Source organism: Dermacentor silvarum, chromosome 3 (assembly GCF_013339745.2).
Source record: "Dermacentor silvarum isolate Dsil-2018 chromosome 3, BIME_Dsil_1.4, whole genome shotgun sequence".
Taxonomy (NCBI): domain Eukaryota; kingdom Metazoa; phylum Arthropoda; class Arachnida; order Ixodida; family Ixodidae; genus Dermacentor; species Dermacentor silvarum.
In genome coordinates, this window is record NC_051156.1 from 186,050,048 (window position 1) to 186,075,592 (window position 25,545).

Here is a 25,545-nt window from a genome sequence, read left to right on the forward strand (position 1 = left end):
AGGTTCAGCGAGTTTTCGATCCTGCAATGTGTGTGTCTTCTTCTCGTTTCAGAACTTTGTTCGGCATATGGCAGGATATTGTACTGCACATTTTATCTTAGTTACATTCAAGCTAACGAAGACTATACTAGCATATCCGGGAAAACCAGTTGGGGGACGAACGATAGATCAAGAATGAGTAAATATCTATTAGGCTGGTATGCCCCAGGGAGAAGGGGCTGGAGATTACGACATCGCCGATTGGTGTGGCGTTGGTCAGTTACCTTTCCTGCGTGATTGGAATGCACTGACTAGTACTGGACCTTTACAGGCATGCAAAGAAATCACCGAGATCAGATACGTACAAACTAAAAGAGGACGAATCAGTGAACCGAATGTCTGCAAAGGGAAGCAAGATGTGCCACATCCCATCACTGGGACCAAAGAACGACCTCACCGACTCCACGAAGCCCCGAGGTCACGCAGTTAAGCCTATCAAGATTCACAGCGCATGGGAAATTATGCTCACCGCTCAATCCCGTTAATAGGATAAAGCGCTGATGAATCCGGCTGAGCGTTCAACGGATGGTTCACTTCTTTGCTCTCCGCTTTGTTCGGGCGAATTAGTAGGACAGTCTGCGACAGTTGCCTCAGCTCGCGACCGATTGCCCATGCAAGCTCATAAACATTGTAGTAGAATATCCGGGGACCTATATCCCATCGACCAACGAGAATGAGCTAAGTTAATTTTCGTTACGCTGACATCCCTTTGCCGGCATAACGCGATCACGCGGCGCTGTGAGGTAGTGGTCAGCTTCTTTTCTGCGCACTTGGAAGACTCGAGCCGCCAATGCTGGCGCCGATATCTCCTTAACACTTATTCTCTCCCGAGACAGTGGCGAGGATAAGGGGAGAAGGTTCTCCCTCATTAGGCGCCAGCTCCTTACAAGGTCAGGCATCGAGAACGGCGGCTGCGGCCTGCTTATCGTGCGCTTGGGGGGCACTTGCTAGCGGACCACACAGAAAACAAAATACGAAGGACAAGGGCTAGAGAAAACGAGCTTTGTTCTGATGAGCGAAGTAATCACTGCTCCGTAGTGCGCAATACGCGGAGTTAATCAACTGCCGCGGCAAGCATATATAGCGCGCACGGAACGAGGCTCTGTCGCCGGAACGCACCCGATTTCTCGCGAAACTTGGGAGTATCGGGCCCCGCGGAGTAAGAAGGGATCTCTGGGTGTTCTTTTCGTGCAATCTAAACTCTGGCGGAGCTGAACGCTGAGAAAGAGTGAAGGAGTGATCTGGCGGGTGAAAGAGTGTCAGCGAGCGAGTCGATGAGGAAATGAAGGAGACAGCGATGAAATCTCGAAGGGTCGATTCGCTGATTATTTTTATGGCAGCTGGTGTGATTGCACTAGAAAGCCGGAAGAGTGAGTGAGTGAGTGAGTGAGTGAGTGAGTGAGTGAGTGAGTGAGTGAGTGAGTGAGTGAGTGAGTGAGTGAGTGAGTGAGTGAGTGAGTGAGTGAGTGAGTGAGTGAGTGAGTGAGTGAGTGAGTGAGTGAGTGAGTGAGTGAGTGAGTGAGTGAGTGAGTGAGTGAGTGAGTGAGTGAGTGAGTGAGTGAGTGAGTGAGTGAGTGAGTGAGTGAGTGAGTGAGTGAGTGAGTGAGTGAGTGAGTGAGTGAGTGAGTGAGTGAGTGAGTGAGTGAGTGAGTGAGTGAGTGAGTGAGTGAGTGAGTGAGTGAGTGAGTGAGTGAGTGAGTGAGTGAGTGCCAAACGACGTTCGAAAACGCATGGCGGACACGGCAAATACATGTTCGTCCGTGCTAATCCGGACACTGCCGAAACAAGACAGACTGATTTCCTAGTTCTTTTTTTTTCCTCTCATCAACCAGAGAGCACGTGACCCATTTCTCTGCTAATTTGTGTCATACGGTGAAATTTGACAGCATCGCAAAGTTCCATTCGTCCACACTAGCAGCCCACACGCAGTTAGAAAGCTATCTCCTAAAGTAGAGATATTGGTTCAGCAGAGCCAATAGAAACGTACACTATACCCGCCACGGCTCAGTGGGCGTTTGGATGCTGGGAACGAGGTCGTAGGATCAATGCCCGACCGCGACGGCCGCATTCCGAAGAGGACGAATGCGAAAATGGTCGTGTGCTGTCCTTTGGGTACGCGACAAAGAATCTCACATGGTCAAACTTAATCCGGAGTCCATTATTAGAATGCCCCCCCCCCCCCCTCCCCCCCGATGAACAACTTTACAGTTTCAGGAGGTTAGTTCCCGCCACGGCGCAGTGGGCGTTTTGCTGCTGGGAACGAGGTAGTAGGTTCGATGCCCGACCGCAACGGCCGCATTCCGAAGAGGCCGAATGCGAAAATGGTCGTGTGCTATCCTTTGGGTAAGCGACAAATAATCTCACATGGTCAAACTTAATCCGAAGCCCATTAGTAGAATACCCCTATGAACAACTTTACAGTTTCGGGAGGTTAGTTCCCCTTATTTAATGTATTTGACAAACATTGTGGCATTCTGCCACGTTGCGAGCTCCAGGATGGGTGTGAAAGACAGAGAGAGTGAAATAGTTAATTACCGAGAAGGCGGGTGATTGTAATACCAGACGAATGACGGGGCGAGCGAGTGAGTATGAATTGGTTACTGCGCTTTAATGTGACGCTGTAACAAACAACACAGCGGCCGACAAACAACGTGACGAGGAAGAAAATATCCGAGGGTAAAGTTTGCATACATGAGCGGCGACTGGCTAGCTCCGCTGGCGAAGTCTACAGGCGTAGACAAAAATGCCAAGTGGCGCAATTTTCGAGAGTGATAAAGCTTGTATACAGGCCAGACAACGGTGGCTGTAAACTGCGTGAATTAACCGGATCGAGGCTCTGAGCTGAAAAATAGCTCGGAGTTATTCCTTTCGTTTCTTTATGTTTTCTTTATTTTTCTTTATTTTTCTTTATTTTATTTATTTGTCCCACGAAGCACTCAGTAGTGCCTTGTTGAGTGAACAAAATAGATATAAATATCTCGAATAAGGGCGAGGCCTGCGGCAAAAGCGGGGCTCTTGTTTACACCCACCGTATCTACAGTGCCTCGGGCGTAAAGCGTAAAACGGCTTATTCCCTCCACAAGGCCGTCATTAAGCGAATGCTGCTCACATCTTGTAATTAGACTGCTAAGCTCTGATCGCGCTCTCGCGGAGTGAGAAAAAAAGAAGAAGAAAAATAGCAGACATGACTGGTAAAAGGAAAGTGTTGTTATGGGGGAAAGGGCGAACGCAGGAAACGCTGAAGTCACTCTATTAGGTTTCTCCTTTACCGACCAGTATTTCGCGGCGTGCGCTACTTTTGGCACGCCTTTCGTTGCTCTTACGTCTGGCGAACCAAAACGACAACTAGCAAAAAGCTGTTAATTTTCTTCCACTTTTTTAACTCCATTGGTAGGCGGTCGCCTGAGCTATAGTGTTTGGTCCTTCTGTACAGCATGTACCAACTCAGATTTCAAGGTTTTATTACAGCATAATGTTGCCCATTTGAGCAGGTGTACGCCAAGTTGACGACACGAAGGCTGTACTGACCAGAATATTCTCACTGTTTTTCGTCGCCATCACACTATAGTAACCAGTTAGAGAGCAAAGCGTTCTAGCCGCATTATTTATTCCGCCGCCACAGCCGTGCGTGGCGCTGTTTAACACTCCCAGGGATAGGTTGAGCAGACATATACACATATTCTTGATAGCGGACGGCAGTAAAGCCGACGCCATAGTCCAAGAGAATAGCACGCGGGCACGCGCAAGTTGTGGGCATGGTTCCCGATAGCGGCAAGTAACTTATAACTTACGTTGGCCTTTAGTAAGCGTACATTTCAATCAAGAATATGCGATTTCTTTTATATTTGCATTCCCTTTATTGTCTGTTGTCTTCACAATAGACAATAAACAGCATAAACATTATACAAGATCAACAACAAAATTGGCAGTTTCGGTGGAAGGGCGAAGTACTGACTGCGATAGCAGGCTTTAGCGTGGCGCCTGGCATTCTCGCACGGTGTTTTACCTATATACGCGGATACGACTAACGTGGGCGCGACATACGCGGGCGCGACATACGCGGGCGCGACATACGCGAGCGCGACATACGCAGGCGCGCTGACATTTTTGGCACCCTCAAAAGCTTTAAAAAGCCGTGTAGGGCTTGTAATGACATTGCACAGGCGCCACTACGCTGCCCGTAAGGAGCCACACCAGTAAAGTTACATCACTTTTAGGTGTGAGCACTGATATTGCTTTGTACTTTTAAAAATTAGTATACTCTGAGAAGATTTAAGATAAAAGGCATGCGCTGTGAATGTTATGTCTTTTGACATGTGTTTGTGGGCTGCTATTCTCAAAACTATGAGGAATAATTTAGCCAAGAACGTGAGACCTGGTATGAGCAACATTAGTGATTGAATAGTGTAGCGATTCGGCATAAATAAACATATACCACTGGGTATGTCTAAATATATGTGGAGCTATACGGCGACGCCGACGGCGAAAATTCGCTTGGAGTGTCCGTATAATTCCTGTCGCAATAAAAAGTAAATCCCTACAGTTCCCATAATTTCTCCCGCTTTCTGTTTTTATACGTCCGTGGTTGCCTCTCTGTAAGCCTCATTGCTCTATGCTAGCACTGGTTATACTGGTTCTACGACACGGCCAATCACGTGCTATTGGTGTGCCCTCTTTTGCAATATAATTTTTGTGTGAATGGCGAAGCTGTCAAGGAGTTCTTCAACTTTTGCTAACACTGCACTCTATTTCGAAAATATTCGTGTTGCTCAATACAGCGTAGCTATCGCCACACCTATACTTTGCTGATGACTTTCTCGCATATACGTTTGAGATAACTGCCTGCGCATACGCTCTGAGTTAACGGAAGGGCTACATCCGATCAACTGGTCATGACTCGCTGTAAAAAAATTGTGCTGCAGTTTAATAAATTGTACTAAGAAGCAAACATAGCACATAATATCAATATTAAATAGGACGAATAAAGCGTTTGAAACAAACTGGTACATGCAATCAACCAACCAGCCAAGCGAGCTACGCCACTGTAAGCCCTCTCCAAAGAAACATCTTCCAAGATAGTTCCGAAAGCTCGCAAACTCGGCCGAGATACACTGTTGAAAATAAATCAAGAGAAAAAGAAAGAAAAAGAAAAGGACAACATGAAAATGATGCAGACAAACTGTTCTCGACCGGATCAAACGCGAGCCGGCGCTCGAAGAAGCGGGAGGGAACTGGGGATCTCGCGAGAAAGCCTTGTTTAGATTCGAAGAAGAAAGTAAAAACATACAATAAAAATACAACAAGAGAAAAGAAATCAATTTGCGTGGAAGAAGAAAGTGTGCGCCCGTATCCTTAAACCTGCCTTATAAACGACAATCCTGGAGCTTGGCGGCGCGGTGGAAGAGACGCCCGGGGATCAGTGAGTGCAAGGCCTTCGCGATGCCTGCCACAAAGCGCCGGGAGCAGATAGCTGCCCGAGGGAATCAACTGAGCTTCTTAATTAATTTTCCCTTTCAATTCACGTTTGGGGCGCCCCTTGTTTTTTTTTTTCGTTTTATCTGTCCCTCTGTGACACTTGCGCACTTTCTTTTTAATTTGGGTTGCTTCGCACAAGAGGCAAATGATTTCAATGGAACAGTGACATTGCGCCCATGGCAGCGATGCGCTCTTAGAAAAAAAAAAGGAGTTGTAATCAACATGTGTGTCATAATGTTCACTAGGTTGGCATAACTGTAGGTAATAACTACCGAGTTTGTGTGTGCGTGCGTGCGTGCGTGCGTGCGCATGTGCGCGTGTGCGTGCGTGCGTGTGTGTGTGTGTGTGTGTGTGTGTGTGTGTGTGTGTGTGTGTGCGCGTGTGCGTGTGTGTGTGTGTGTGTGTGTGTGTGTGTGTGTGTGTGTGTGTGTGTGTGTGTGTGTGTGTGTGTGTGTGTGTGTGTGTGTGTGTGTGTGTGTGGAGGGCCTTTCATGGAGATACTGCAAGAGTGACTCATAAAATGTCTCTGCAATACATGTATAGCAAATACATGAACATGTGTGCATGTATATATGTACAAGTATGTAAATGTGTGTATTATGACGTGTATCGGTGACCAGTACATCTTGTACGCCTTGCGGTTGCTGCCATTGATCATTATTGTCCTTGTTCATGAGCCATCGTTCATAGTCATAGTATTCATAGTAAATATGAACAGCCGCAGGAGTGGAGCCCTTCGGACATTGTCTTCATATTGTTGACCCCAGGTATAAGTGGTGGTTGGTCAAAAGACCGGCCTGGCTCGACATCTCCGGAGAGACATTTCTTCCACCCGAGAGATTGTGGGGAAGGGAGCAGACACCCGGAGGGAATGAAGGTATGCGCGTGTCCCCCCGGAGGATATATTTTTCGCGCAATGATGATATCTTACTAATGAACACGTCAGGCTTTCCCAGCGCCCAGTGACAACAGCATTTGGTATACAAGTTTCATAAACAGGGATAAAGTGTCTCAGAAAATCTGGCCTACGTTTCGACAGGTGGACCTATCTTATCTCAGATAGGTGGATCTTGTCACAGACAGGTCCATCCATCGAAACGTATGCCGGCCTTCCTCAGGCACTTTATCCCTGTTGATGTAACCTCCATACCACTTTGGGCTACTCTATTCGTCAGCCTCCTCCTTGATTATGAGTAGCCGTAAATGTTTTGTATAGTCAAAGTTGGAAAGCCCGATTGGCCGCCATTCCTCTTGATGAACTGATCACAGAGTGTGCTGGATTATGAGCACAGTGCGCCTGTCGCAATAACTAACGGGGAAATGAACCTTCTCAAAAGCCACAAATAACAGAGATAAAGGCGACGCTTAGTTGCGGCACCAAATGCGTATTTATATAAAAAATGTGGTTGATCCCTCTTATATAGGAATCGGTATAGAACACGAAAGTGAAACGTGTCTTCACAGAAGTAGTGTAATGTTTATTGCACATTGATATATAATGTCTATTGGTGTTTTGTGGCTAAAGCGCCCTTAGGCGTTGATGCACCCACGCTGACGCCTGGTGGCACTTCTCCTCCATCACGACTACCAACGTCGATGACCATGAGCAACCGTCGTGCATATGGAAGCTGCACTACGCTGCACACGCTAGCACAACGCGAAAGACGAAGCACGTAACTGACACACTAATACAACGCGCAAGACAAAGCACGTAACTGAATCGTCACCGAGTCAAATCAGCGCGTACAGCGCGTCGTAATTGCAGCCTCCGCGATCAACTTCAGAAACATTTTCAGAGCTAATTGCGGAGGCCACGCTCCGCTGTGCTGAGTACGGTGAACGCCACCTAGGTGGCGTTGGTAGTGCTTCTTGATGCCAGCGTCCCTTCGAATGCTGGCATCGAGGCGTCGTAGTGCTGAGACCACCGAAGCGTTCACTGTCGGTGCGCGTTAGTGTCATAATGCAGTACTTCTCTTTTATTGCGATAGCAATTATATGGACACTCAAAAGCAGATTTCTGCCGTCGGCGTCGCCGTCGCCGTAGCCGTCGCCGTCGCCGTCGCCGTCGCCGTGAGGTTCCGTATGACGTCATTTGGAGAAGAAATCGTCGCCGCGCGCCGAACGCTGTATGTGCGAGTGAAAGGGCGCGAGGGGCGCGTCTTTCACGGGGAGTGAACGCACGGCGGAGAACAAACGCGCGTTCTGCGCCGTGCTCGCTTAAGGGCTGCAGAAGTAGGCGTCTCTTTTCTCCTTTACAATCACCATAAATGTAGAGCAAACGCACATTCTTCCGACGCGCGAGAAGCCGTGGGGGAGGGGGAGGGAGGGGAGGCGACGTTTAGCTGCGGCACCAAGTGCCTATTTATATCACAGGCTCCGGCAACAGTCACCAACGCCGCACGCATTTTGAGCGAACGCAGGCAAAACGCCGATGGCGTCGGCAACAGTTCTGCGTGTTACCCATGCTGCTGCATGTCCAAGTTTATACAGCTGATAAAGCTAATATTATTACTCCGTATAGCTCTCTACAAGTTTGCTATCGCAATTGATGCTTCGCCTTTCAGGTGAAACTGCGAGCACTTTTTCTGCTCGTAGGCGGCGGCACCGCCCCGAGCAAGAGCGCGGGTACACGGAGGAGTGTTAGATATATAAGGCGCGTCTGTGTAGCTCTCTGCAAATGCGTTTGTGGCGCAATGGGTTAAACGCTCGGCGATCTATCGTCGCGGACCGAGAGGTCGTGGGTTCGATTTCCAAATTTTGCATGTTTGTGGAACTTTTTCTTCTGGTTTCTTTCTTTGTATTATGTTCTATGACGTATTTCCGTGACGAAAATACGTCAGTGAAGTCTTGGTGGACCCCGGCATAAAACACTTTCGTGTTAAAAACGTTGCGAGGCGAGAAGGTGGATAAGATTTCCGACGCTGCTCGACGAGTGTCCCATTCTGATCTCGTCGAAAACCTCCGAGCCGCCCCCAGAGGCACCGACAACAGTCACCAACGCCGTGCGCGTTCGGTGCGAACGCGGGCAAAACGCCGACAGCGTCGACAACAGTTCTGTGCGTTGCTGGTGCTGCTGCATGTCCAAGTTTACACAGCTGATAAAACTACTATCCTTAATCCGTATAGCTCTCTACTAATTTGCTATCGCAATTGATGCTTCGCCTTTCGGGTGAAACTGCGACATATTTCCCACGGACATAGCAGGGGACACACGCAAGCGCTGGCATTCTGACATTGTCGCACCAACAAGGCCAGCAGTCAATCCTTGCCGAGAGAAACAAATTTCAAGCACGACTGGCCGGCAAATAATCAATAAATTGTGAGTTGACGTAAATCAAAACTCGCGGACAACTTTCTGTGCCAATGAAGGAAAAGCTACGGAGGCAAAGCGCCCAGAAGTGAGAGCGCTTCTGAAATGAGTCCCGCGTTTAAAAGTCCAGGGTAATTTAGGCTGGAGAAGAGAAAACATAAACACCTTATTAGCAACAGTTATATAAGACAGAACGCACCACTGAGTGTAAAAGTTTGTTTATCTTGCGGCTTTTCCCTTCCGCGTCTGAACAAACGCCCAACCGTCGCAAGGTGGACGCTGCGCCGATTCAGCGTCTGCTCCGAGCAACCAAAAGCACTGTCAAACGCTGCCGGACTACTTGGCGTGGTAACACATGTGCAGTAGCCACGCGTCCGTAGCTTTCCCTTCATGGCCACAGAACGTTGTCCGCGAGTTATAGAGACCGACGAGGCGAAACAGCGTGGCACGAAAGTGCAATACAGCCTATCAAGACAAGTGAGAGATGGAATATTTTTAACAAGTACATCAAAACAGGCGAGTGCAGCGGTCCTGAAATCCTATCTTGCACAACCTTCCTTCTCACTCAAGCTTCCTGTGTGGCTTTCCTCAAAGTCTTCCATCGGGACCTACTAAATTGCGTAAGTATACCGCAAAATTGCGAATAAGATCTTCGAGTGCGTGCGTCCTTTAACCTAATTTTACTAAAACAAAGTATGCATACCTATAATATACTGTTGAGTACACGTTATTATTGGCGACGTGTTTCTACGAACAATCATGGGCAAATCGCGTTAGCCGCATCGTTGACTCAACCGCATTGCTGGCTGGCCAGTGTCACATTATATATATATAGAGAGAGAGAGAGAGAGAGAGAGAGAGAAGAAAGGGAAGAGGCAGGGATATTAACCAGATGGGAAGATCCGGTTTGCTACCCTACGCTGGGGAAAGAGGGAAGGGGGAGGTAAATTGACAGCAATGTAGAGATAAAGAAAGAAAGGAGCACAGACACACAATCACAGTCGGTCACTGTCACCGCATACTATCACCGCACAGCACAGTAGCCCTTGCAGCACCATAAGCATCTCTTCAGGCTGCAGCCGGCTTGTCCAAGTCTTTTGCCCTTAAAAACTGCAACAGTGCCCTCGTGGCCCTCCGCTGTGATGGCTTGTAATGTCGGCATTCTAAAATAAGTCATCACTCAGATTATCGGGATATGAAGCTGTTATGTCCACAACAACTTGTGCATTCAGCAAAGCCAGATTATAGGATAGCCGTAGACGTTCTCGGCTGTGAACGTTAATGGCAAAGCGGCTGCTGTTAAGTTCCCACAGCTTCCGCCGCTCTACTGAGAATAAGCTAAAAGTTAAAGAAGTAAGATATAAGCCGAGATTTACAAAACAGTAGTATCCCAATGTAACGGCTGCGGTAATGTATCTGCAGTCACTACAAAGTCTGTACAAACATATCTGCAGCGAATTTAGGCTGGCGTATACTCAATTCCAGTAAACAGTGCAGCGGTTCACGCACTGTCTGTAAACTATCGTTAAGCATAGATTAACAAGTTCGCCCGCTCTCTGAAGACCATCTATGAGTTACAATACTGTCCTCACACTTTTAATCCGCTTTTGTCTATTAGCTGGTTCGTGTCTCTGCAGGTGACATGGCGGCCAAATATTGTGTAAGTTGCCTACAGGAACTCTATTGATCGTTTCACTCTACCTTGGTAGACGTTAAAAAAAAGAAACACTAATGATAAGATTTTCGCGTCTAGCCAAAGCAGAGGAAGCGCCGATCAAAAAGACGGAGTGAGAGCAATTAGGGCCTCCTTTCAGAAAACCTGTTTTGCGACGGGGGCACACTGCACTCAGAACGTACTTGCGCTTCGCGCAGAACCAGCGTTTTCTTTGTTTTTTCTCTCTCTCTCTCTCTTTGTCATTCACAGTACTTCTCGCTCTGCTTCTGTTTATGCTTTACGCCGTGCCTTAAAGCGCTCGCCAAATAGAGAGCCCGAAATGGCTGTCATCGATTTAGCCAAGACAAAAGGGCAGCCAGAATATTCCCTCCCCATTCCTCCCCTTGCCACTTCGGCCTTCGACAAAGACTGTTCGGGGAGAACAGACGGCTGGACTAAGAGGACTTGGTGAGAATTCAAGTTGGCTCACGCTTCAACGCGTCCCTGTGCCCGTTCACCTCTGTGCGAATTCACTCCCGTATAATTTTTGTTGAAAGCCCTCTTCGTGCGCTCATCCGTTCTTCGTTCTGTATTCACCCAATGCTTGGTGTTTTGTTTTTCTAGCACAAAGTTTGCCTGACACTTTAGGTAAGTACGTTTATTAACCTCCTGTGACCATCTCGCTGTTTTTTAAGTCTTACGGCTATCACGAACTTGATACTGCCTCTCCCTTTATTTTTTTCATGGAGCACGTAATCATCTTTGCTAATTGAATGACCGCGCGAAACTAGATTGAATGCCGGCAAATGGCTTCGCTACGGCGTTTGAACAATACATCGTAATAGTGCTGAAAATTGCTTTATGTTTTCGCTTACGTCTAGTGGTATTACATTATATTGAGATGTCCTTTATTCGAAGACCTGTTTCTTTTTATATCCGTCTTTGTGTGTTTTTGATCTTCAGGGAGTGAGCTCGTTGTCAACGCAAGCTGTCTTGACTATTGTCTGCGTTCTTTGAACGAGCGTTGGAGAAAGAATCAGTAGAATCTCTCTCTCTCTCTCTTTTCTGTTTTTGTCTTATTTTTATACCACCCCTTCGCCTGTTTCCCATTTAGGGTAACAAACCATATTTTCTGTTCTCTTTGGCCTCTCTGGCTTTTTTGTTTCTTTCTTCTCCTTCTCTTTCTCTCTTTCTCTGGCCGTCTCTATTTTGAGTGTGCGATGCTGCCTCGTGAGCAGAACCAATACAGAACGTACCTCTGATGTAGGTCCTGCGGCCATTGCCGCGTCCACATCAACCGCGCGGTGTCCCCGCTCTTTTCACACTTCGCGACCGAACGCCAATGCCATAGCTAGAAGGCGAATATCTTTCTTTGGCGTCTTTCTCTTGTTCTCGCGGTGGTCAGTGGCCCAACTTCCTCCACCGATGCAAAGGCACGTGCGCAATACAATAATTTACACCCTTAAAAGTGAGAAATGGTGTAAATCTGCCCATAACTCAAAGCCAACACTCCCTTAGAAGTGAAAGAGGGTGTAAATATGTCCACTACTCACACCATTACACCCTTTGTTGCATATGTGTACGAAAGGGTGTAAGAGTGTGATATTTACAGATTTAGGCCATTTTTGCACCCTTTTTTCACTTTTAAGGATGTAAATACAATGTGCTCTCGCACAACGGAGCTACGGGACGTGTTCGTCGCCGAAGTTCACAGCGCCTCTCTTGACGACATGCGCCGTTTCGTCTTGCTGGCTCACCACCGCTTGGCTTACATTGATTCCCACAGCACAGTTCCGTCGTCGTCATGTCGTCTTGGGCATGCTACCGTTTTCGTTGCGATCATCATCATCGTCAGCATCATAAGATTTTTACATACACTCCAGTGATGTCAAATTACTCTTGTCCTGCATCATCCGAACTCGTACGATACCTCAAAATCTCATCTTAACGATAGACGTTAAGAACGCCACCCCCTACCGCTCTAGTGTAGGCGGTTTGTTGGTGCTCGTCTCTCTTTCTCTCTCTATCCCCTTCCACTCTCTTTTTCTTTTTATCCACCTACTCCTTTCCCCCGTGCAGGGTAGCCAACCGTAACTACCACTGGTTAACCTCCCTGCCTTTCTATGCATCTTTTCTCTCTCATCTACATTGCTCCCGTCTACACTGTGTCTCCAGCTCTATTTTTCTCTTAATGTCAATTAGAATATCTGCTATCCCCGTTTGCTCTCTGATACTTACCGCTCTCTACCTGTTTCTTAACGTTAGGCCTAACATTTTTCATTCCATCGCTCTTTGTGCGGTCCTTAACTTGTTCTCGAGCTTCTTTGTTAACCTCCAAGTTTCTGCCCCATATGTTAGCACTCGTAGAATGCAAGGATTGTACACTTTTCTTTTCAACGACAGTGGTAAGCTCCCAGTCAGGATTTGGCAATGCCTGCCGTATGCACTCCAACCCAATTTTATTCTTCTGTAAATTTCCTTCTCATGATCCATGTGGCCATCTAATGCGTAGGATGCATAATCGGTGAACCATTAGAGTTACAGAATGGATACCAAGACAAGGGAAGCGCAGTCGAGGACAGCAGAAAACTGGGTGGGGTGATGTAGTTAGTAAATTTGCAGGCGCAAGTTGGAATCAGCTAGCGCAAGACAGGGGTAATTGGAGATCGCAGGGAGAGGCCTTCGTCCTGCAGCGGACATAAATATAGGCTGATAATGATGATGATGAAGCTCACAGGCGTCTGTCATAATGGCATAAAGAACCAGAAAGTGAACATTGTTAACGCTTTAAGTCATGGTCATTTATCTCCCTACATATTTGCCTAAATAGAGAAGGCAGAATAGCAAGAGAGACGTTTTCAAGGCGTTTTTAGCAAACTTGTTTAAAGCATAGGGAAAATACAAGTCTGTGTCTCCATACTTTTTTTGTCAAACGTTCTGCTGGTCCCACAGACAAATGGCAGCAGGCAATAGGGTTGGCTTGTCTAGGTATACGTGACATTTGAAACTCAACTCCTTCCTTTTAAGCTCAACTATCGACTGTCAGCTACACCCGTTTTCCCTCCAATTGACACTGCCGCCATCCCGTCTATTGAATCACATCCGTGTCATCGATCGTTGCGCAGCCCTTCTATAAGTTATTGGACAAAGTTATTTGCTTGATAATCGAACGCCAGCTTACATCTCCTATTCCTTTCCGTCTCCCAAGTTCCATATAAGAAGTTAATTGAGGTTAATTCAATTGCGGGGTTGTACGTGCCAAAGCCAATATTTGATTATAAGGCATGCCGTAGTGGGAGACCTTATGGGGGCTGCCGCCACCGGGATCTCGCCCACGAGCTCGAGCTCATCAGCGCAGCGCCATAGCGACTGGGTTGCCACGACGGGTGACACAAGAAGCGAGATGTGCGTATTACGTCATCCAACTAAAGGAGCAAATGGGCACATATGCACAATAGTCCTTCGCGGAATGTTACTGTTGGACGTGCGTTACTCCAAGTGAGAGTTTGTGCTCGTGCGTGTATTCGGCTTTTATGACGTCTCGTATTCTTCGTTTGGTATTGCAGAACTGTGCGAAACGTCTCTATATTTGATTTCTCTCGTTTATTGCTTCAATTTACTGTCACTAAAGTGTTTGTGCAATGTGTGTGAACGCTAAAAGACTGTTTTCTCCTGCCCATATCTCGGAATATGCAGAAAGGAATATATTGCTTCTCCCCCCCCCCCCCCTTTCTTTTTTTTTTAATTGCAAATAACTGCCCCGCGTTTGGTAGTGAATGGCTAGGTAGCTGAAAAGTTTCACTTTGTTAATCGTCATCCATCGCTGTATACAATTTAAAGATGCGGAGAAGCCGGTGACAAATTTATACTTGTTGCCAACATTTCCTATAATTGATTATTTTTTAATTTACATTTAATAAGATAATCAGGCTGACAAAATTTGAGAAGGCGTTCGAGGCAACACAGAAAAACGCAACTACTATATCGCAATACAGCTGCAGCATCTGTTGCGTTAAAGCAGAGAATTCATGCCAAGTTTCAAATCCCCTCAGAATTTACCGTGCGCGGTAGCTTAGTATTTACTTCAAGAACATAGTGAAGTGGAGCATAAAGGACATTCAACTTTTTTAAAATCAAAACAAGATTACAAAAAAAAGGACTGCTAGGTAGCGTTTGTCTTTAATAAGCGCTGCATGCATGTTAAAAGAAATTGCCACGAAATCAAATTTCCTCAGTTTCGCACGACATCTGCCCTCATATTTGGGGTATTTGCAGTTTTTGTTTCTATAAGCTATAAACGCCAAACGTTGCGAATGAATGCAAATCTCGAAAGCTTTGTTTGAAGGGATGAAGCTTGCCTCCCCTGTTTTAATTCTCCGTAATAGTGACTTTCGCAAACGTGCTATTCAACTTCGTCGATGGAGCACATCAGAAGCTACAAAGGTATCGGTGGGAGAAGCATGATACGTAATGAACGAAGCTCCGATAATCTTGCGCTTCCAGATCTCGCATGCATTATTAATGACGGGACTTCAAGCACTGCACTGCATGTCAGTCGCTGCCTTTCCGTGTAATATAGCTGGGGGTTTCGCCGCAGCTTCAATTTTGTTGCATACTTCAGAAATGCGTGGCTGCAGCTATTTCTTATGCTATGTTTGCTTACAATTGACGCCTCATGGGTCCCCGACCCCTCTCCCTCCCACCAAAAAGACACTTGCTATGACGCGGAATTATTCTGGAAACGCGACCAGGATTGACGACCTTCAGCGTTAAAATAATTGTGCGGCTTAAAAAATAACGTTTTCTATTTCTTTCCTCTTTCAGTAACAACCCTTATTAAATTGCCTCCGGTGTCGCTTTTCTTTATTATTATTCAACAAAAAACATACGAGCTTAAAATGTTCTTTGGGTAGTCGAGTGTACTCCGTTGCTGTTTGTTCTGCAGCAGGACAACCTATATCTTGTGCCAAAATGACGCGACTCCACAGTGGTGTGGAGGTGTCATCCCGCCTGTATCCACGACTTGCTACGTCGGATTGAGGTGATTAGAATGACATTAAAAAACAAATGACAAAATAATCTCCTCTACGAAGCATTCCGAATCTCATGTTGAAAATTGGGCTGTTGTTGCCCATATGTGCGGTTGCATAACACAAGAAATTTGAGAGGTCTCCTCTAAAATAGGGCTTTGTGTAACAAACTTTCGATTGTAATACATTCTATCTGTGCAGTTATACTCTCGCGAGACAGACCACTGCATGCCTGAACCAATTTGCGGGACAGGTTAATGAGAGGTTTAAGAAAATAATTCGTTTTGTGCTCCCCCCGGTCACAAAAGTTTCGCTCCTGTGGCCTAATTCACAGAGCTATTTGTTCGTAAGTGACCTCTGCCATTGGCTGGCCACTTTCGCTAATGATATGACCAGCACCAGGATTGGCTAAATTTTTGTTTTAGGAAAAGTTCTAGAGTAAGATGGTTTTTGTGAGTACGGACCCTGTTTCCTATTTCAGCTTTGAGAAACGAGGACTTCGCATGGTGTGCGAAATCCCTCGTCTCACAGCGGCAGGGCATAATAAATATAAAGGGTATGAAGCTGCAAAGGAAACATTTACAGTAGGCCAATGAGTCACCAGCTCGCTAAAGCTGCCATCAGGTGCCGAGCTACGTCAAGGGCATCATGCTCGAGCTTCCGTTCCTTAGCAAAACCAAACGCAGGTAATTATCATTAGGCGCTGGCTGCCTCTAATTGTGAATGATGTATTTTTGTCGACAACGCACATTTATACAATGAAGAAGGAGTTCTGCATTACGACGTCGATGTAAATCAGCTGCAATAAATTCATCTCTTGAAATGTATCGTTTAAAACCGCAGTCAAACGTTCAGGAACATTCCCACAAGCCGCGCTGCTTTTGTGAATGTGCCCGTCTGCAGATCATCAGCAAAGCTGCACAATAAAGTAGACTGCTCCGGCATTGGGGTGAGGCCACCGCTGACATAGCAACGTACTCCTTACGCGTGCTGACATCATTTGCAACGAAGCCACACTCAGAGATGCGGCTAATTTCTCTATCTGTGTCTCTTTTCAACGCGTTCACGGTATCACGTTGCAGAAGATAGAAATGGCAGCATCACGGAGCGTACAGCCGCGTCAGTTTCAGTTGCTGAATAAACTGCTTTTCCATAGGTGCTAGTAAGATTGAGGAAATCGAATCGGGAGGTCAAAAGCGCAAATAAAGAGGCAATAGCTGATTAGACGGCCTAAAGAAACCTCTGCAGCTTCCCACGCTTTACAGCGCGCGTTCCCCTTCGACCACCTAATCAGAGCACGAAACGCCCGTTAAAGTCTCGTCTCTCGCACCACGGACGTTCGTCTTCGTTAGCGGACACCGGGCCAGCTACCGACCGCGTCACACACCCAGCCGTGACCACGAGGTCATTTCTCGCGTTTTATTGCGGCAGGAAGGCGAGCTAAGGTCAGAGCGCGGCAGTAAAAGAGGAGGTCCCGCGGGATAGGAGATCGAAAGATCAAGAAGTATAGAAGGAAAACCTTGCGGGAGACGGAAAGAAGGGCCTGGACAAGGGAAAGGGTCCCGAAGTGGCGCGATTCGAATGGACAGCCGAGACGGGCAACACGAAACAGAAGGCCCAGGCAGCAAAGGAGTCAACGAATTGGAAGGCAAACAGGGACGCGCGTTTTCCCCTCTATTTCGGCTAATTGTGAAGCTGAGAAACTTAGAGTTTAGGAGAGAGGCGAAGGAAAGGTAAAGAAGGAGCAAAGATGATTCAGGAGTATCAGAGAACTGGGCACGGTTGTGGAACACCGTGCGAAACGCGGACGTGTCTTTCGAGCACCTTCAGTCCTCCTGCAGGGGGGAGCAGGCAACCGAGCTAACCAGTGAACAAACAAGGAAATAAACAAACACACACAAGCAAAGAGGAAGCAAACAGGTTCAGAGAAAAAAAAACGAATGAATGAAGATGCGCGCAAAAAGGAGCCATGAAGAACCACAGAAGAGCATAGGAGATTCAGGAGAGGGCCGTAGGAAGGCAAGGTTCGGTAGAGTGTAATCGCCGCACGGCGTGATGCAATCTGTGATTGCACAATTACACCGAGTGCCCCTTCTCTGTTGTTTATCGTGTCCACCCTGCAGCCACGCATAGCCAGCCCCCCAGCCACCAACCCGCTCAACAAACCCTCTCGCTACGACGTCGACCGAGGGTCCACATATACGCCCGGTGGTCCGTGCAATAAATCCGGCGCAGTAGCAGCGACCATCAATTGTCCACTTAGCCCTCCCTTCTGTGCTCCTGACGCCGCCTGGCAGCGTCTGGGAACCTCCGCACACCCCCGTTGGCGGCTCATAGATGGGGGGCCAATTTGTAGGGGGACCTCTGTGTCCGATCGGGGAGAAGAAATCACGACCGTAGCCGCCTCCTGTACACCGCTCTGGGTCGCGCAAGGTTTCTCCCTGGGCGTGGTCCCTGCGCACGCGCCACCTTGAACACCAGAGAAACCTTCTTGTCGTTGAAAGGACGAGGGTGGTGGCAGAGCAAGTGGTACGATGTGTAATTGGCGGTTTGTGTGTGGTAGTGGGCACACATGGTGCGGGAGCGTATGGGACTCAGAAGTGAGCTTGTACCGTCTACCGTATGTCGCTGGTTAGAGACAAAGTTGCTTTGTGATATGCCAGATGCGATGTTCTCCGTTGCTTGTTCGTCCCGCTTCGCAACTTGCTTTAACTTTCTCACTCTTATCAACGATACTGCCCTACGCCAGGCGAGCTTCAGCACTTGCCAAGAAGCAAAGCAAAGGCGTGACTTTCACCTCTCGTGACATACTTGTACTTGCAGCATAGCGACCATAAATGTGGCCTGCCAGTAAAGGCAGTAATGGTACGGCTTGCTTATAATTCCCTCGATACCATGACCTGCAGTAGGTTGCACATGCGCAGGTTGCCCACACGGCGCCGTCTTCCAAGTAATTCTGCGCGAAAACGTATCCACCTGTCCACCTGTTTGCGTTGGTTGTGGCGCAATTTATGGTCACATGATGCCTGAACACGACTTGAATGCATTCACGCTTGGATATGTGTGTCGCGAGGAGGCTGGGGGAGGGGACAAGGTGAAGTTGTGTGGCGACTGCCACTTTTTACCACTAGCTGAATGTACACTGAATAAACGTAAATGCCGCTAAAATACACATACATGAACAGCACCAAACATGTCCAAACAATGTGCATGGCGTAAATATGTTGTACATTGTATTACGCTGCCCTTAATTCATGCATTACTTCGCTGTCTCTGATGAGGTTGCCTTCCCTCTTACAATCTGCATTCTGGCAAAGTTATAAGAGCCACCCATTCAACCCAGAAAAAAACGATGATGGTGCGGTATACACCGCGAATAAAATTTACCTGGCACCTGTATAAAAGAACTGAAGTTCTGGTTGATAGGAAGTTCGATAAGACAAAACGTGGCATGTCGCATATGTAAGATTGTCACCAGGCTGACCGTGAAAGTTATCAGGGAACGAAACTTCACATTCACTGGGTGTGTAGTGCTGAACGCTAGGCATCGCTTTGCGCATAGGCGCTGGTTGCACGTGTGTTAATTACGACGAAGTTTGATTTCTTCTTTTACTTCTCTGCAGTGGTTTCCGTCCCCATAACCTGCCGTCAGGGCGGTGTCGAAGGCAACCGACAATGTTCCTTTGCAATACATCTGCAAAGGCTAGCACCAGTGGCCTTCCAAAAATTTCCAGCAGGGAGTAATATTGTTAGAAATTATTGATTCCAGTTTGCATTCCTTTCTGTGTTCAAATTCACATGAATTTCTGTGACCTGAAATTGTGTTTGTTGTATTTAGTGTTGCACCTGTGAGAGCTGACTTTACGTTCTAGTGTGTCTTATGTGACCCCTGTTGTGATTCGTCTTTATTTTACTTATGTAGGCTGACTTTACGTTCTATCGAGTTCTATGTTACCTGTCTTGTGAGTTGTCTTTTCTATATTTGTGTGAGATGACCTTATGCTCCAATGTGCTTTATGCGACTTCCGTCGTGAGCTGTTTTAGCGCGCTCCCGTCAATTGACTGTCTGACTTTCATTATTACTACCTTTCCTTTGTTCAGTACCTGCTCGTTACTTCATATTGAATATATATATTTGTATTATTGTAAAAAGGAGTAGCCGGCGTCGCCGAAAGGCGCCAACCCCTCCTACATAGCGTGTCTTAAAAAAGGCAATATTCCACAATGTTCCACACACACACACACACACACACACACACACACACACACACACACACACACACATGGAAGGTCACAGAGTAGTCATCATTAAGCAAATCAAAATAACTACCGCTTGTCATTTTCGTCACAACACGGTGCATTTATTAAAGATATGTGGCATCTTTTTTTTCTCTCTCTCTCTCTCTCTGACCGAAGGCCGCTTTCTCCGAAGACCATCGTTTATTTGACGGCTTCGCACATTAAATTCTTCGCCGTTATACCGGCGCGTGTCTGGCGTGAGCTTCCCAGGCCGCTTCAATCTCGAACACCCACGGAAAAAGAGCCGGGCTGAGAGGATAAGATGGAGCGGCAACGGAGGCCTAAAAATGGCGCTAAACAAGGCGCATCTGTCAGCTCTGGTTGGAAGTAAACGCGCTGAACACATTCGGCTGACGCTAAAGAACAAAGGAACAAACAGAAATGACTGACAGTTGGTAGTGAGAAAACGTATACGTTAGTAGAGAAGTCGGAGAGAGAGCCGTGCGGGAATTCTTCGGGGGATGTCTTCTCTAGTTGCGTGCAGTACTGGACGTAATGTGGCTTCGGATGAATGTATCGACGCCGTGTGGACTCCCGTTATTTCTACTTCGGTTAATTCGATTTTTAGCTTAATTCGAGCGCACTGAAAATTCCCCGGTAGAAACCGTACATTGTATTGCTATGGGAGAAAAACTGGTATAGTTCGAACTCGAAGGCATGCCGCTTCAGTTAATTCCATCCCCATCGTGCAGCGGTTACTGTAAGCTAGAAAACACAAGACATTCAGCCGAGGATTGATGCTACCACTTTCGTAGGCGTGAGGCTATTTCGTGTAAATTAATTTCTATCTTTTAGTGGTCGACACGCCTTCCATCCATGAAGCAATCCGTTTCCACTTGTTTTGTGTCGTATCCCGCTTAGCCATTATTCAAACATGTCGGCGCTCTTCGCCTCCTGCTGGTTGAGTCGTGCTTCAAAAGCAAGAAATAAAAAAAAGACATTACAGACTAATTCAATCAATAATAAAAATGAATTCGTTCATTTTGCTCCCGTTTCTTACTTCGACCATTCGGATAATCCGACCACACCTTGCGGTCCTGCAAGAGGATGAATTAACGGCCGTCGACTGTACTTCATCTCACCAACTCCAGTGCAGTGCGAAGAACCCTATGGGCCGCTTCGGCCAACAAGAAAACAGAACCACAAGAAGGGCTCCTTCGCTGTCCGCCTCTTGTCGACCTGCGCGCGACGCCGACTAACATAGAAGCTCCCCGGAAGAATTAGTGGCGATAATTGACTAGTACTGTTCCCACTGTTCTCTTCTCCTGAACGCGCGGCCGGATCTCTCAGTTTCTGATTGGTTGACGCGAGCCCTAGCCTTCGTTAGTTCTGCATGGATAGTTGGCGAGACAGAGCATAGCCTTTCCAGGAGCAAATTAATTCGGTGCATTGATAATCTAGCTTCACCGCATTTCTCGCATCTTCAGAATAACTGATAGGCGTACTGCTTCAGAACTATTCTGCTCATCATTGAGTCTTGTCAAGTTTACAGAATGTGGACTATATGCAAGGACACTCTACCGGAACTTCCGATATGAGAAAATCAACTCGTTAACGTTTAGCATACTTAAAAAACACCTATCTATCCAGTTTAAAGCGATTTCTGAAGCAAAACATTGGGGAAAAAACGTGAGAAAAATGAATCCGCTACATGATGGCATATTGACACCGAGGGCAAACACCCGGCCGCCTACCTTCCAACTCGTCTTACTAAAACTATTTGCACATATTATTCCAACTTGCAGTGCAGGTACAATCAGAAGTGTTTCAAAATGTACGCGACATGTCTCAAATATCTAAGTTTTCCTTAGTGATTTTGCTTTTGATGCACTAGCTTGGCCTGTACAATGCATGAATCATGAACAGTGCATGAACAGTTTTACACCGTTCATGGACAGTAGGTATTTGCAATCTACACTACATTTCTTGCAATGGCATAATTTAAACCCTCTTGCGCCAGTCAGATAATAAAATGACAGTGACGGACTGTGCCAATACTGTGTGAAACGTCACAGCATCAGTGTTCCCTGGGGCGTCGTCCCAGATTGAAAGTACGCTTACTTGACTAGTTGAGCTGACACTTTCAGTTCCCGCAACGCCGCAGAGAACTAGCAGAACGGTGTCTCGGGCATGAAGCTGACTCGAGAGTGCTGTGAATTGTGTATCTCACCTTGTTTCGTTATATCAAACGCCCGTAGCGTTTTCTTTGAAGCTTTCACAAAATTGCTCGATGCTTGCAGTCAATTTCGGCGGCGCTTCAGTGCCATGCTTTTATAGGAGGATTGCCAACCGCGCCCAGCGGCAGCAGGTTGCTTCATCCATCTTGTACTTCTTTTTCTTTTTTTTTACTCCATTGCTTTACAAATGCTATTCTCCTTAAGTTCTTGTAAGTTGTGTATATGTTCTTTTTCATAGCCTTCCTTGCAACGGTGGTGGTGCCGGTAACCTTTCCATCTCATCAATCGCTTTTGCAACGCCGTCTCAAGCGCAGTTTCACAACGCTCAGCTTTCATTTAACGCGGCTTGGTACAGCTTTTTTTTTCCTGGGGCTGCCTCGTTGCTTTCTTGATAAGGTATGCAGCGTTACGTCTGCCTGTATGTGTCAGCACGTTGCTCTTGCAATTATGATTCATTATCTCGCTTACTGTAGACGGGCTCAGCGAAAGAATACCATGTATTTTAAGTGGAAAACTGTAGAAACAGAAAAGAAATATCTAAGGATGCATGTGTTCACTTAGCTGCTTCGCTATGTTACACTTTAGTTATTCACTGCAGCAACACTTCTTTTTTTTTTACGTTAATCCGTCACGTGCAATGTTGCATTATCAAACAATTTATTGATATTTAAAAGGCCGGCAGGAAGCTTTGCCATAATTTATACAGTTGATAAATCAATCAATCAATCAATCATTCATTCATTCATTCATTCATTCATTCATTCATTCATTCATTCATTCATTCATTCATTTAGTCAGCCCTCATTCATTCATTCCTTTAGTCAGCCCTCGTTTCTCGCGAGGGTTCACACACACACACACACACACACACACACACACACACACACACACACACACACACACACGCGCGCGCGCGCGCGCGCGCGCGCTTGGGTTTTTTACTGTAAAGCGTGCTCTGTCTCATGCATGTTCATGTTGCAAGAAAGCCAAACACACAAACGTAGGAGGAGAAGTGTCTAATTTGAAGTGCGGAGAGATACGGCGGCTTTAAAAATTATAAAACCATGAATAAAAATGGCGAGTGATTTGGCCGAAAATACCAGTAGCGTTATCTCATTCAGGTATGTTCCTTTCTTCTTGATTTGATTTTTTGTGTGTTTTTTTTAATTTCTGTTGTTACAGACATAAGCTACACGCTATACCGTTCCTATCACCTCCACCTGAAGTAGCAAGCCCTGCATGTAGCATGGCTGACATTAATCACTCCAATAATATGTAGTATGCGAAGCACAGGTAAGCGCCAAATTACTTTTGATAAATTTGGTTACGGCCTCTTTTAACAGAAAGCCCAGTAAATTGATGGATCCCATTATTCTTCGCAACAATTAATTAATAATCTCTGCTCCTCTTTTCTGATTGCTCAACAGATCTTTCTCACATTATGTGTAAATATTTTTTTTTCATTCTTTCTTTATAGCTAAGAAATATGCGCTGCTAAGAACGCTCAGTATGCAATCCCGTAGGGAAAAAGCGGCGACATTGACGTACTACTGCACGTTAAAATATTCCTTATTGACATTTCTTTCGTCATTTTACTTTACCGTGGAAGTTCTCCACAGGTTATAATTCTATTGATAAAGATAATTGCATGATAAGCAGCTGAGCGATGTTCTCGTAGTTGGAGCGCTCCAAAAACCGAATGGACTGAACTGAAAAATCCTTAGCGAGGCACAGAAAACCATTGTCAGATTATTCTCTCTCTCTCCCTTCCTCTTTTACTGGGAATTTCGTTCTTTTGTAAAAAAAATGCAACTCGCCAGAGGCGAAGATCAAACCCAGAACTTCGTATCTAGCACGTGTTGTGCCGTTTAAAAAAAGAACAAGAAAACATTGCAGTCTGTGAACTCGCAGTGCTTCGATACCTATGCTAAACCAGCTCCTCATTTCGTCGAGAAGTAGAAGCGGAGGAAGAGGAGGATGGTGAGGCTTTATTTGCGTCGTAAGAAATAATGTATCTCGTGCACTTTTGTTTGCCCAAAGCGATAAGTGCGATGGGGCTTCCAAAAAAGTAATATATACTGGTAAGACCAACAGAGGGTGAAGCTGGTTCTTTTAATATCCTCGGGCACGTCTTAAAGCTCGCGAGGTGCGGGCGCGTTTGTTTTCCGGCAAAGCCCGCATATGTGAAGGCGTGAGCACGCGAGAGAGATATTTCAGAAATAAGGCCTTTCACGCTTATTGCGTATCGATCAACGGTTCACAACATTAGCTGCACACAATCTCTCTTTTGTTTTTCCTATATTTCTTGCTGCTGCACACACCGGCTCACACTTCTTCATACGGAGTGGTTACGGTGAAAAGTCAACACGAAGATCAAAGCTACTTGCCTTAAGACGTTCGCGAAGCTTCGGAGTGGAAAGCAATGATGCGGGTGAAAAAGTTTCGTAACTGCGAACTTTCGGCACCCCTGGAAAATAGCGCGAGCTATGCCTGTCCCCAGCGCACGCATGAAACTATAGCACGGCGAAGCAAACACAGAGTTCACAAGTTGCCTCGGCAATAACGTCGCGAAGGCAGCTGAAAAAAGGAAATGCCCAGGGGCGCAATCAAGGTTTCCCGCCAAAGTTGGCCCAGGTGCAGACCAATGCCATAAATAAAAGCAAGTATTTTTTTTTTTTGATACTCATCGTACCTAAGCACTTTGAGTTCCGATAGCATGCGCACGTGCAAATAGATTTGCTACAGCTCGTTTCGTTTTTCCTTTTTCTTTCAAGTTCACTATTAGGATCGGCTTTCGTCCTGATACGATGCTATGCGCAAGCACTGCGTTATTACTGCTGTGATCTCGGGTTGGCTCGCGTGGCCTTTCCGGTTGATGATGGGCTGTAAATCACTTAACTGTTCTCTTTCTTTTTCTTTTTTCCCGCATACCTTCAAATTTTCTGCATGTTCCTCCACTCACCTTTATTAACCGTGAAACGAGGTTCTTAACTTTTGTTTTCACGATATTTCGGGCGCCCTATCCTAGCATAAGGTTTTCCTTAGAGGCAAGGTGAGCTTTGCCGCATTTCCTAACGTACACGGTTGAAGATGAAACAAATATCAATAACGCACTTTGCTTCTACGGGATTTGTTGTGAGGAGTGCACTGTATATGAATATTGTTGTTAGGGCAGTCTTGCAAACGAATCATTTCTTCTTCGAATTGAGCATTAGGGGATGATAATGCTCAGACGAGGCAGAATGCATCACGATAAGCTATCTAATTCGAAAATATTTACATAGAAACGCAACTCTCTCTCCTGAAAGTCGACTAGTATTTAAAGAAATGGTTTTCTTTGATTTTTTTAACGTTCACACAGGACTTCGAAGACACCCAAACCGCTCGAAGAAACGGTGTACAGCAAATACAAATTGTGATGTGAATTCTTCACTTGTTCGTTATGCCAATCTTTCCGCAATCAGCCAAACTGTTACAGATATAATAACGTCTCGTAATACCATTTAGCAATTACACATAAATTACTAAATATTGGTAAATGTGGGGGGGGAGGGGGGTATT

The 25,545-nt window shown here is 46.2% G+C and overlaps 2 protein-coding genes across 2 annotated transcripts in view; one reads left to right on the forward strand and one right to left on the reverse strand.

Moving 5' to 3' along the window:
- Nucleotides 1-25,545, forward strand: part of LOC119444147 (diamine acetyltransferase 1) — a 478,089-nt gene that overhangs the window by 256,340 nt on the left and 196,204 nt on the right. The window lies entirely within an intron of this gene.
- LOC125944414 (high affinity cationic amino acid transporter 1-like) overlaps nt 1-25,545 on the reverse strand; it is a 92,973-nt gene that overhangs the window by 1,881 nt on the left and 65,547 nt on the right. The gene's annotated exons all lie outside the window — the stretch shown is intronic.